General features: G+C 38.0%; 1 protein-coding gene across 1 annotated transcript in view; it reads left to right on the forward strand.

Moving 5' to 3' along the window:
* LOC119646848 (short-chain dehydrogenase/reductase family 16C member 6) overlaps positions 1-13566 on the forward strand; it is a 42057-nt gene that overhangs the window by 13303 nt on the left and 15188 nt on the right. The window lies entirely within an intron of this gene.

Genomic DNA, 13566 nt, shown 5'->3' on the forward strand with positions numbered 1-13566 from the left:
CAAGATGATGATTCAGTTAATATTATTGTTTAAATAAATTTCTCCACACAAGAATACCCACGTGAATATGATAATGATTCATGGGGTTTTCTTTGAATTAATTTGATTTTCTTATAGGTTTTTTCTTGTCAATAGTGAGAAAGTTGCATTTGCGGTTTTATAGTAAAGTGGCTGAACTACTTTGAATATTGATGAGTCGCGTTCTTTTTTTAGTGTGGTATTGGATTAGGCACATATTTGATAAATGCAAAAATTTAAGCAATATCTGATGAGCGAGAAAAGATTTACTATAACGAATCATTAGCTATATAAGTTTTTTCTCTGAATTAATGGAAAATCACAGTTTGGATTTCCTTTGGTGTTACTCTATTCATTGTAGTGAAATTCAAACCCAAGATTGAGCTGTATTTTGTTACTTTTGAAGTTTTTCAAGGGTTCCGATGCAGATTTTATGCAAATTTTCGACTTATTGTCATCTATTTTGATATATTATGGACATTTTTTTGCAAATGGTAATGATGCAATTATTATACTGGCATTAACCTCTTTAAGAGCAAGTTTCAGAAGAAAATGTAACGTTTCTAACAGTGGCCATTGATTTAGATTGATAATACAATTTTTCGTCTAGATCATTTCAATATTAAAGGTACAACAATACATGTATTTTTTCAGTTCTGTTCATGCAGCAGGGAGATCAAAGACCTACTCTTTAAGTGGAAAATCTACATATTTTTTTTTATGTACATACTTATATATAGTTAACCTATCCATTTTGAACACATGGCCAACATTCATATTATTTTTGAATAAAACGATAATAATCACACCAAAAACAATGCGAGATGAAATTGTCTCAGCTCAGCATTCAGATATACAAATGCGTTGCTCTACTTAACCGCGTATCCAAAAATGCACACAAAGTAACATTGCGTAATATTACTAAGCGTGGAATCTCATATCTTTTGAGTTTATCAATGGAAATAAAAAAGAAAAGCAATTATTGTTTTTACTTTACTCACATTCAAATTTTATGAATGGAGGAATTTGATCTGAAATCGGAAACTCGATCCATATATTCCCCTAAATTTCACAAAGTATACATATATCCGCCCGTGAATGTTCAACTAATTTGATTCAATCATCTAAATTAGAAACTTGATTTGTCATGGTAGTGCGCGTGGATCTATTAACTGATGGGTTGATTTGGGAAAGATTTAATAAGTGTGAATAGGAACAGTATAGCCGGACGTGTAATATTTACCTATAATGTCAGTGTAGAAAATATTAGCATTTTTTGTTGATTTCTGCTTACAATATAATTGTGTTATGCAAATGCGTTACAATTGGGTGAAATCACATTTCAGATGCTTCGTTAAAAAAAATAAAAGGAATTTGCTGGTGACCTGACTTTCTAATTGTTAATTCCAGTTATTCCATTAAAGAAATTGAAAATAATCAATAAAATTGATATACATACAACATACAACCGATAAACAAAAATGTAAATATAAATGGATTGTGTTATCTTTGGCCCTTTCTAACCATAACCCAGTCAGTTTTTTTGATTACACTAGTCTATTTGACAAAATTTGCTATTATAATTTGTGGAAATTAGCTAATGAAATACGTAAATAAATTTTGGAGGGTATTTTTCTAAATTGTTATTTTATATAAGTAGGAATCCGAAATGTAAAGCCAGTTTTCCTGAAAGACTTACTCCTTGACCATTATTTTCATTTTTCTGAGAAATAGCTTGTAGCAACCACTGCCCTATTGATGTGTGAAATGATCATTACCGCAGTTTGGTCTCATCAGCTTCCTAGTTTATATTTTTATGCTACCATTTGCCCCCTTATACTTTAAGAACATCTAGATATTGAATTAAACCACTTCTACTTTTCATCAACATTTCTGTTTTTGTATGCCTTGTGCTGGTTTGAGTATCTATGGTATGTCGATACCTTTTTCTCAGATTTGCCTTTCCAGAAGAACTTCCTCAGATCAGTCTTTATCGCATGATTCTTGATATACTTCATTTTTCTTTTGAATCCAAATTTGATCATTATTATCCATCACATTTCACAGAAATGACACCTTTTTTACGCTTTCTCTTGTGGTTCAATCCTGCGTTCTAGATAAGACTTTTGTTTAGAAAAAAACTATTGATCTGTCTTGTTAAATAAAATTCGATGCTTTTTCGCCAATCATTTATTTATTTATTTAATTCAAACTGTACAATAAACAGAAAAAAATCCGTGGAGATATAGTATGTTTATATTTATGATGATACAAATTTTAATGGTAGATAGTATATTTGTTTGAGGTAAAGTGGCCTGGGAGTTGGTACTCTAGTTTTTACCGTTACAAAGTTATAGCGTTTTTCGTAAATAGTGTCAAAAAGCTTGAGCTATAAGTGGATATTTTTTCAATTGCAAAGGTTATCATCCCTTTGAAGATATAATTGTTTAAATTTTAAAGAAATTTAGAAATCAATTTATTATCTAAATTTCAATATGCATTATTATAACGGTATTTTAAATTTAAAAACTTGCAAAGTTGACAAAAGTTGCCTCATTATGTTAGCTTTCAAATGACATTCAAAAATGATCAGATTTTTGATGTTGATGTGCTCTAACCGCAGCGGGTAGCATCACATCCATTAACGTTAGACGAGGAATCGAGTACAATGGACTACTAGGATCTGAGTACTCAGAGGCTTTGCCTCTCCCCCACCTCAAATGCACGCATAAACACGTACATACATGTGTTTGCACCTTTAAACTTCCAAAGACAACCATATTCTGACAGATTTTTGAAAAAAATTGTAGCCTTGATCTCAGAATTCCCAGCACACATTGGGGCACCCAATATCCCCCTGGAAAGTAAAACCAAATTTTACTAACAACACTTTTGGAGTGTCCAACCATAGTTTAAAACAGTTTTGAGTTAATTTGGTACAGAGGATTCTTGGGAATCAATTCTTCATATTTTGGTTTTGGAGGGGTTTGGAACTAAACCTCTCAGTTTTCCTCAACATATTCTGTTATACTGATTAAATCAGGAGGTTCAACTTTGCCTTTTAGGTTAAATACTTTCATGAATTCGCTGGTAATAAAATGGGGCCCAATTTGTGCGATCGGTTTCAGAATTGCACTGAAAATGCCATACAGACCTAACATCGTTCTGCTCGGGAGTTTCAAACATTTCCTTTGAATTCTTACCGAAAGCTATTAATAATAATAATAATAATCGCTGGCACAACAATCCATATTGGCCTTGAAGTGTGTTAGAGTACTTCATTCAAGACCGTAACGGTACACTACAGAGCACTGTAGGAGGCAATGTGGGCAGCATTACGCTCGCCCGAGATTATTACTCTGAATTGACTCAGGTACTCATTCACAGCTGAGTCGACTGGTATCCGACGTCAAATCACGATACAAATCCTACTGCCGCCTGCGAGATTTGAACCGCGACCTTCCGTACGACAGCCTTGTGCTCTAACCACTCAGCTACCCGGGCACCGAAAGCGATTGCCAGGGTTTTATCGCTCCTCCTACGACCTTCTCGTCGGCAAAAAAATGTTCACATATTTATTTTGTTCTTACAAAGCTTCTTAATTTAGTTGGACGCAGAGGTAATAAACGGTATCTAATAGAAATGTTACTAGTTAACTTAATCCAAGGTTAAGGAGCCTAAACTATTCGAATTTTATAATAAGCAATTTATAAAAACCACCTTTACTCCCTGTGGAAAAGTTTCATTGTATGGAAGGAGTGGTACGGGGAGGGGGAAGGGATATGTTTTTGAATAGGAAGGGAGGTGTATTAGATGCGGCGCAATGCGTAGAAAACCACTCTACCTTCCCTGCGGAATAGACAGCTAATACTCTCGTAGGGAAAGAGAAATAGCCACGATTGTTTCTTTTGGAGAAAGGTTTCTTCGCCGATTTCAATACCGGCAACCGATAGAGATCTTGATTTTGCGCGGAGATTCACCAATTGGATATCCCTAAAAGCTGCTGGGCGTTCTGGGCTATGCTATCGCTTCCTTTGAGGCAGACTCTTCTTTTTCTACCACAGATGTTACCCTTGTAGACTTCCCGGGCTGGATTATCCTCATCCATACCGACTTGGTCTTGAGAGTGGTCCTGGTGCTTTTATTAGGCCTTGCCTTGGTCAGGGTCAGTCTAGTCAGTCTTATATACCGATTCATTCAGCGATTAAGGAGTTTGGATGTAACAGATATGTTTTTACGAATTTTATCGCGTATCTAGATATGTGGTATTGACGTGCGATGTTTCTGAGCCGAATCATAAAAAATCTGGTTGGAGATGTACCTCCTGGGGATGGGAGTTGAATTGATACTAAGAGCTTTTTGGGATTGGAAGTCATTTATGGAGACCTCCCCATTCTGTTTCCATGAAAGACGATCATTTGGCGCTGAATAAATATAACTGTTCAACTCCATTTATGTTATGCTTATTAATGCAAATGGGAAGAGTATGATCAATCATCAAATTGAGAATCTTAATGTTTTTGGTGTTTATCTTGATTTCGACTCTGTTTGCGGTTTTCCCCAAATTTAGAGCCATTTGACCAAGGTGAGAGAGCGGCCATATGTCAGAAGTATAATATTTGCCGAAAGATCACTTCGTCCATTGAACCCTTTTACTTCCTCGGAACAAGGCAGCAAGAAGAACGTCACAAGTAACAAGAAGAAAATGTATTGGTAATAGAATGCAACCCTGTTGCACTGGGCTTTAGTTTTCAAAGTTTTCCAAAATTTGGCCTTGATAGAGCTTGTGACATTTTGCGCCGGAATGACTTTCTTGCACAGGGCAGTTGCAATTCCTGTAGATGCCGTTGAACGCATTCTCGAAATCGATGCAGAGCATGTGAAGCTGTGAACCAGAACTGTAGACACTACTTACAATAATCCGCATAGTGTTGATCCAGGAGGATCCATAACAATACCCAGTCTGTTCTCTGCTTAACAAGCTCTCAGGTTGCTTGGTGTGCCTCCCTTCTGTTTGGAAGAGCATGTCGTATTCTCATATTAGTGTGGCTTGTTATATCGTTCTCGAAGAGTGAAACTTCATTCGGTGCTTTTTCAACTTTTGCATTTAGTTATTATGGTATATGAAGACCTCAACGTTAACACCCCTTATAAAATCTTCGATAATGTTACGAATAAGTTTTTCGCGATAGGTGGTCTCTGACCAAAGCATTGGTAGAATTTCTCAATGTTGGTATGGTTTCGGAGCACCATCGCGTCAGGCTTGCCTTCGCTCGCACGGCGACCGATAAATCCACTTCCATGTTTCTGCAGTCAGTGAAGATTTGTGGTTAGGTCTTAAAAGGATATCAACATCAATTTTCAATCATACATAGTTGTGTTGCTCAAGTGCTCTAGGGGCCGGTGTCAGCCAACTTAGAGAACAACACTTGATAAACACAAATCTTTTGCTAATCACGATGTGGTATATCTGATTGACAGGCAGTAGAAGCTATATAAATTCACAACCCTGCAACATTGACGTTATGGTCACAAATACGCCTCTACATAACATGCAACCGGAATCTTGCAGTTAAGATTTTGTCAGAAACCTAGGCTACTAGCAGTAGTTTATTACCAGATCTACCTTTACTACTGCTAGGCTTACGAGAGTACAAAAGTATAGTATCGCAGGAGGGAGAGGGAAACTCTTCAGAGCATGGCGTGATTAAAAAAGAATATTCACTCATCCAGTCAATGTTTCTCCTGTCATAGAATTTGAGGAGGCGTGGTCTTAGACTTGCATTTCCAAACTATAATAATGGAAGATATCTCTTGTATCTAGTGTGAGTTCAGTGGAAATTATGGATGAATGGGAAAAGTGGGACCGTTAATTAATAACTTTTAACAATTACAATTACTTTTTACAATTACACTTTTTTACCGAAGACATTCAGGCGTTATAGGGACCGGTGAACTTGCGCTTCATTACGGCGATCAAACCGGGCATCTGGCACCTTACCTGTTGAACACTGTAATTTCCGAATAACTGGGAATATCGAAAAATCGCTTTGACCGAATATCCTGCACTATATCTGTATATAATTGATGGCAAAAAAATCGATTTCTAGGACCTCCTTAACCTCTTTTAACAACACCCAACCCTTAACAATTATCCTATCACACTTCTACGGGGAAAATCTCACAACACAAAAATATTCTCAAGTCGTGTTTCTAACTGTTCTTTTTGGATAATTTCCAAAAATTTGGACGATTAGGACCAATTTCAATTGTGGAATCAATGGACTTTAATCCATTTGGAAAATCACTGCACAATTTAAAATGATCGCTAAGAAATGTTGTTTAAACTTGAAATATTCCTGCACTTAATTAACTACGCACTCCTCGTGAATCTGCGATGAATTACCGTTCGATCTCTAAATCATTTTTTCTAAATTTTTCTTTTTACTCGCCAAAGATAAAAATTCGCTGCACTTTCCTCTAGTAAATTATCTTCGCACCTACACAACAATAATTCTAGTGCAGCATGCGTTTAAGTATTCTGCAATTGTTTGGGACGATCCGCTGTGCAAAATGCATTTGTCAGCACACGGCATGGATATGCCTATGTAATTTGTGAAGAAAACAACGAAAGAGAAGATTAAAGATTAATGAAGATTTGTAATATTCGAAAATATTGTATAATTACCTGAATCCGGCATACGGTGTTCTGCCTGTGTAGCCTTTCCTCTTTATCAGGACGGCACTATGGTTGGTGGGGTAGAGCGATTTCGTTGCCCCGAGTTCGAATGCAATTAAAAAAATATATGTATGAGTGGCAGCAAACAATTGAATGGATTCAGCTCGTTATACGCTTCACATTCTTAATATTTTTTGAAAAGCGTTTGTTGTTACAGACCTGTGTAATTAAATTGTGAATTTTGTCACGTTTCGCACATGAATCCAATTATGCAGGCAGTACTCTACCGAAATAACTTACCATACCATAACTCTGAGAGCCATTGTACTCTTATATTATATTTTATTTTGCATTTAGTTTACAAAATATTTTTATTGGTTCCATTTATGTATCTAAGTAGCGAAGGTTTGCCAAGGAGATTTAAACTATCTGCGCATTCCTCAACAAAGGTAACCTGCCTTCGCAATACAATAACAATTTCAACAATCGACTAAAATGCGATACTTATTCACTTTTAGTTCCTCCTCACAAATCAGTAATTGTTTGTAGATATTTTACTCTGAGAATAAATAGTTCATCTACTATTGTGTTTGCACTTTTGCTTTTTATTTCTGCTCATGATGGCGTTCATGTGCCACTAAGAATGTAGAAATTTTCGATATTCAATTTTTGTAACTACAGATGACGTTAGTTGAGCGCATTTTTAAAACGCGTTATTTTAAATATTCCAATCATGTCCGCAGTTTCGGTTAACGTTCTCAGTAATCGAGTTTTCGAGGTCATTTTGTATTCGCCAGTGGTTTCCGCGAGGAAATATTTGACAGCCTCATTTCAATATTGTGCACGAAGTATGAAATGGTTCTAGGTGCAAGATTGTATCTTTTTATTCTTTGCGGACGATTGGAGCATTTTGAATGATTGTCCATGATTTTAACTTCTATGTTAGGCAGATGAGTACATACTAATTTTGGTAGCACTTCAAAATTATTGAAAAGTGAGTTTCGGTTAAGGCCTTAACCGTGGTGTGACTTCTGTATAGTGGCTTTAAAAATGAGATTGATTTACGTTCGAGCTTTAGCTTAAAGTATGCTGGCTTCCTAGAATCGATTTCACTATGGTCTGTGTATTCTGCGTAATGGTCAGAACTTCCATCAATCATTAAATTGTTAGAAACTGATCCATTAGAGTGGGTCGAAATGGGGGATAAGAACAGAATAGTGGCTATTACTGAATAAAAGCATTAATTGTAATGCGTAGATTGCCAAATGTATGTATCCAAATCTTCTTCATGGGCCGATATTTCTGAACTTTTTTGGTGGGCTCAGGTAAGTTAAATGTAAAATAAATCAGTAAGGTTGACGAAAACATGTGAGTTACTTTGCCTGTTTTTTTAAGTACGAAACTTTAAGTAGCATTACCCCCTCTCTTCTACACAGTCGGCAAATTCTTTGCCAGAACTCGGGAATATAAATATAATCAATGTGATGGAATCTCTCTCTTTATGTGATGATTTTTTTTTTGGTTAGAGAGGTGAAACGCATTTACGTACAAAGTGCCGTACTCCTGTCTCAGACAGACTACCGGCAAAAACGCCTCTCTGGAACGTTCAGGACTCTGACCTGGAATTGTTTGACACATTACCCCAGGTCACGCTTATTCAGTATAGGAGCAAAATCCCGTAGATTCCGGGAGCCTCAGCTACTCTGGCATCGTTCCTATCCATCTCCCTCTTTTTCGCCCTAACAATGCCTTGCGTAGAACACGTCACTCGGCTCCACGTATCTTCGCTTTGCATCATGGCCTCAATGATGGTGTCAGGGGACGCAAGGTACCTTTCCAAAAGGTAATGGCGATGGCGCTCCCACCTTCTGTAGAAGAAAAAAGTGGGACAGGCATCATTCACTACGTTCTTGCAATAAATGCGGTCGGGCGACGGTGATTTTCGGATTAAGTTTAGGAAAGATTGACAATACCCATGTCCGCTGAGCAGCTGAGTTGGGTAATACCTAAACTTCACCGTGCTTTTGACTGTAATACGGTCGCATTTTATAAGCTGCGCGGTCCATTACCCCTCGATATTCTTTCCTAAGATTGTTGCCATGCGCAGATTACGAGCTCTCCCTTCACAAGCGACAGCTTCCTTATTTCCTTCGCTCGGCAGCATGGAGACCGACCGGAATAACTCTCGCGATGACCATTACAGCTGGTACTGAGGCGGTACGATAGGCGGACACAACTCGAAGAGACTCTCGTCTTTGTACTTACGCTAGGTGCTTACAGTACATTTCTTTACTGAGCGAGTTGGCCCATACTTCTGAATCGCAAAGGAGGATGGACTGAACCGCACTCATCAATAAGCGACGCCTGCTGGATAAGGGACCTCCGACAATGCTTTGTCTGTTGTCTGCTGTGTTGCGAATTTGCTCGAAGAAGCTCATCTTCGTGTCTATCATGATGCCGCTTTATTTTACCAGGTTATAGGAAAAAGTGCCCGCACGATTTCTTACATTTTCGGTGCTTCCATAGAACAGGGTGTACTGATGATCACTGGCCATGAACTCTTCTAGTACCTTCCATCGTTGGACCGCTGACACTAAGGACTTTGTAGCAAAAGTAACGTCAGGGATAGTGCCTTTGCAACCAGCGCGTCGGAATGTCGGAGAGGGTTTTGCGGTGGTTAGGACAATAAGTCCTGTCTTGGCAGTCATCTGCAGAATCCGTGTGCCTCGAGAATCTGGTTGAGGCATACCCTATTCGAGGGCTCTGCCGACTAGAATTCTCTCTTCCGTGTTTCTAATTTCGTCCTACAAGGCGCCGAGCCTATTCCGAAAAGCTTGCATAGATTCACTCGGTGTGAACGAAACGCTGAAAAACGTTACTTACGCACAACGAACCCAAACGAGCCCTTTCCTCGACCATAGGCCCACACTCACAAGTTAATCGTATCTCTCGCCCAGATGCAGCAGGGCCAGATATATCGGAATATCATGATGTTGAGCTCCTATCTCGATATTATTCGCTGAGAAGCAACAAGTCAGCTCTTCATTCTTGCATCATCTGCTCCATCAGGTCGTGGGCAGTTTCTGGAGACCGCGGTCACAGGACACAGCACTTTGCAGATTCACAAGCCTTTGCTTAGTGTCCGGGTTCGCCCTATTTGCAACACAAAGTGCTTTTGTCCTGCCCCTTGCAAGCCCCTGCTATATGTCAGTATGCCCAGCACTTAAAACGGCGGATTGGAGCTGCTCTTTGCCTTATTCTACAAATAATTCACCCGATCTTCATTTTCCTGCAATGGAGAAGTTGGTTCGCGGTCTTCTCAGTGATGGTGGCAATGGTCAATTTTTGTCCTCTAGAGTTGACAGACGTAATTCCCTCCTTAAGGTTGTTCACATCCGGGTAATCCCTTTTTATCACCTCTTCCACCCCTTTCGTATTAGCGAGACAATCCAGATCCCTTGTTTCAAGGGTGCACATGGGTTCTAGGCTGGAAACTACTGTTTTCGTGCCTGGACTGTTTAGCAGAATGTACTCTTCTTACCAGTCTTCGACCCAAGCTCAATACGTTTATCGCCCAGTCCGCCGACTGGGGATTTGACGTCTTACCCAGCGTATTCTGGTTTGACGTCGTTGCGGACTTTTCGATGAACGCGCGAAAGATCTCCCTTCCTTCGGCTTGATTCTCATCAATCCGTGGTTTGCCCCTTTTTCTTCAGCGCTGATATTGCTGTTGCCGTTCAACTTGGCTACAGTGGAGCCACTGTTGTCGCTATTCAACTTAGATTGTTGTTCCTAATTTTTCCTCTTTTTTCGACGCTGTTTGACCCGTTTGGTTACCACCTCGCGGAATTCTTCTTGCTGCGTCCTTGTCGGCAGATCCACGATGTTTTCTTGTCGCTTCCTTTTGTTGATTATTTGTTCCCGCTCTGGTAGGCTGAGGGCATTGCGTTTTGTGCAATTAGGGGATGCACTAGCAATGCGCTTCGCCGTCAGCTCCTCTTTGGCTATCTTTCAGAAGTTTCGCAATTTGTGTGTGCAATAAGATCCAGCAGTTCTTTCATCGCCATTATGCCTCTTTTGACATTCATGGAGATGTTTCCCTGGATGATGGTGGCAGCCTTCATTTTTCGTAGGACCACCCCGCATTTCTTGAGAAGCCTCTCTTTCTCTATTCTTATCTTTCAGATGAGGCCCTTCCTCTCCGGAAAAATGACTTGCATTTCCACTTGATTGGGGAGTTCGCCACCATTTATTCCGGACGAAGGGGTGTCACTCAGCTCGGAATTTGTGATCTTTTCTCGTGGCCCCTTTTTCGAACTCGAGTTAGATGGCGTCCTTCCTTTCTGGCCGAGAGAACTCTTAGTCAAAACAGTGCCACTACCTTTTTCACTTCTAGTCGCCTTCGCTGTTGGAGCAGTGGGCATTCTACTTTATCTGCAGGTGAATGGTTTAACTTGCAAAGGGATTTATTATGAAATCTCCTATTTTAACCGCCAGAAGCGATGAGCTTGGTGTGTTGTTGCTTCTTCTGAAAATTATGGCTATACCCGGTTGTGTCGTCATGTTTGTTGTTGTTGTTATTCGTGTTCTTGTCATTTTAATTTGTCCCAGTCCCAGCTACAAGCCGCTATCTCCGCTAGATAGTGCGATCACCTTAAATGACCCCAGTGTTTGCCTATGCGAGCAGGAAGGTCACGCGTAGGTTGATAAGGTAACAGAATGCCACCGCTGTCAGCTGATGTGTACCATATTTTGAATCGTTTGCCAAATCATAAATCAATGTCATGCCGGGCCGTCGTCGTTGTTGCCGCTTACGTTAGCTAGTGGTTATCCAGTCGACTTGGTTCGGAAAGAACAATGATCAGTACAATCCAGCAACTTTGCCCTGTCTGTGCGAAGCCGTTTGGCCCTTGTGATCGACTTATCTGCTCCTGTATGAATTTCATTGGTGTGCATCTTGTCTTCAATTATACCAACATAGGAGTCCAGATCAGAGTTAAACCTTTGTGGAAATTGCTTAAGCATCAACTTCGATAAGTTATCCCATGGCTTCCTTCCGAGCTTCAGCTTCAAACGTCTTTTGGATTTCATATCCCTTTTCGTTAATTAAATTTTCTTTATTTCTTTTGGTTGTTCTAATTTTTGATATTTAGTTGCTTTTGAAGTTTACAAAAAAAATCGTTGTAATAAATTCGATATTTAAGCCTACTGTTCGCTTCTTTAGCATGAACATGGATAATCACTATATGGTATACATGATCTCTACCTTTTCCTTCCAGATGAAAATGTGCATTTATACTGTTTAATCAAGATGTTAATTAACCACTATTTGATTAGATTTATTACATTTACTTTGAATTGTGTGCTAAAAGTATCTGCAGCTCTCGGATTTCATTACTCACAAATAGATAAACACATAAAACTACCAGATGTAGAAAGGTCAAAAGGTCTCGCAACAACTCATAAAAACAAAAAATGAAAACAAAATCTTTGGAATTTGCAATACCAAGTGATGGAGAATGAGTGGCAGTTTGAATTTGTAATCGATTTGAATGTTTTGATTTTGGCTAATGTAACATTGAAATCAAAAGATTAAGACTACAAATATCACGCGAAAGTTTTAATTAATTTGCCTATAAACTAAATCTTTGGTTGATATAGCTTAACTTATCTTGTTTCTCGTAAATTTGCTTAGGAAAGCCCAATTTTTAGTGGCAGATCAAGTAGAGCTCAAATATTTAAAGAATGCCTTTTTGGATATGGTAATAAGCAAATAAAAATAGTCAAAGCGCGTTTTGCTTTACCTAATCTTGGGTGGACTACTTTCTTTTAAAATGTGTTTTGTGGAGGTAGTAATTTAACTTGACTAGAAACTAATATTTTTCCAATCATTTTCTTATTTTTGTATTACGACTTTTTTTTCTTTAGAAGTTATCAGTAATTCGATTACGTTGATTTTTTTTAAATATATTATATATTATTGGCCCTAGGTATGATGTACTTATTCAATGCTATTTAGCTAATAAGAATTTCTATTTGGTTGATATCGGTGATGGTTTGTAGCTCGAGAAAAATTTTCACTGAACTGTACTTGCATCATCAGACATAATTATAAAAGCTTACCTAAGAACGAATCCTTTTTTATCATAATCGATGTTTCAATAGCTAACTTTATTTCAATTTATATCTGCAGAGCATCATCATTATTTCTATTGTATATCTAAATAAAAAATATTGCCATCTTTAGGACAACCTTTTTACATCTACATCTTTTCATGCAATTTAATCATTCACAGAAGATAATAGGATGCTTTCCCATAAAAACATTTTATATTTCCTAAAAAGAGTTTAACGATTCATAAAATTACTATAATTACAAATAGATGATGATTTTCCACTTAAAAATGGGGGTTTTATGCCTCAATAAAATTCAGCAAATCACATAATCTCTTCTGCAAAAAGTACATGGTAAAACGTGCCAATTTGTGGATGCCAAATACTTTAAAAAATACCGAACTATTTTCTTCGTATAAGGTAGTTGGAATGTCTCTCTATTTTTCTCTGATTTTGAGTAAAGTATTTATCTTGTTACTTAGTTGTGTTTATAAACATTTCATGATTTATTTGATGAGTGTACCACTTCTTATTCTTTCATTTTATGTGATAATATTCATACATATCAGAGTCTTTTCAATCAAATAATATTAATATTCAAGGCTGGTCCGGGACGTCATTTAAAAGAAAATAATTAGACAGCAGAAAAGCCTTTTGAATTGTGCCTCTGTCAAGCATACATACTTTGGTTCCAGTGAAAATCAAAAGAATTAAGCCAGAAACGTGATTCTGCTTATTTGATACCTTGTTATCAC

Source organism: Hermetia illucens, chromosome 1, assembly GCF_905115235.1.
Source record: "Hermetia illucens chromosome 1, iHerIll2.2.curated.20191125, whole genome shotgun sequence".
Classification (NCBI taxonomy): Eukaryota; Metazoa; Arthropoda; class Insecta; order Diptera; family Stratiomyidae; genus Hermetia; species Hermetia illucens.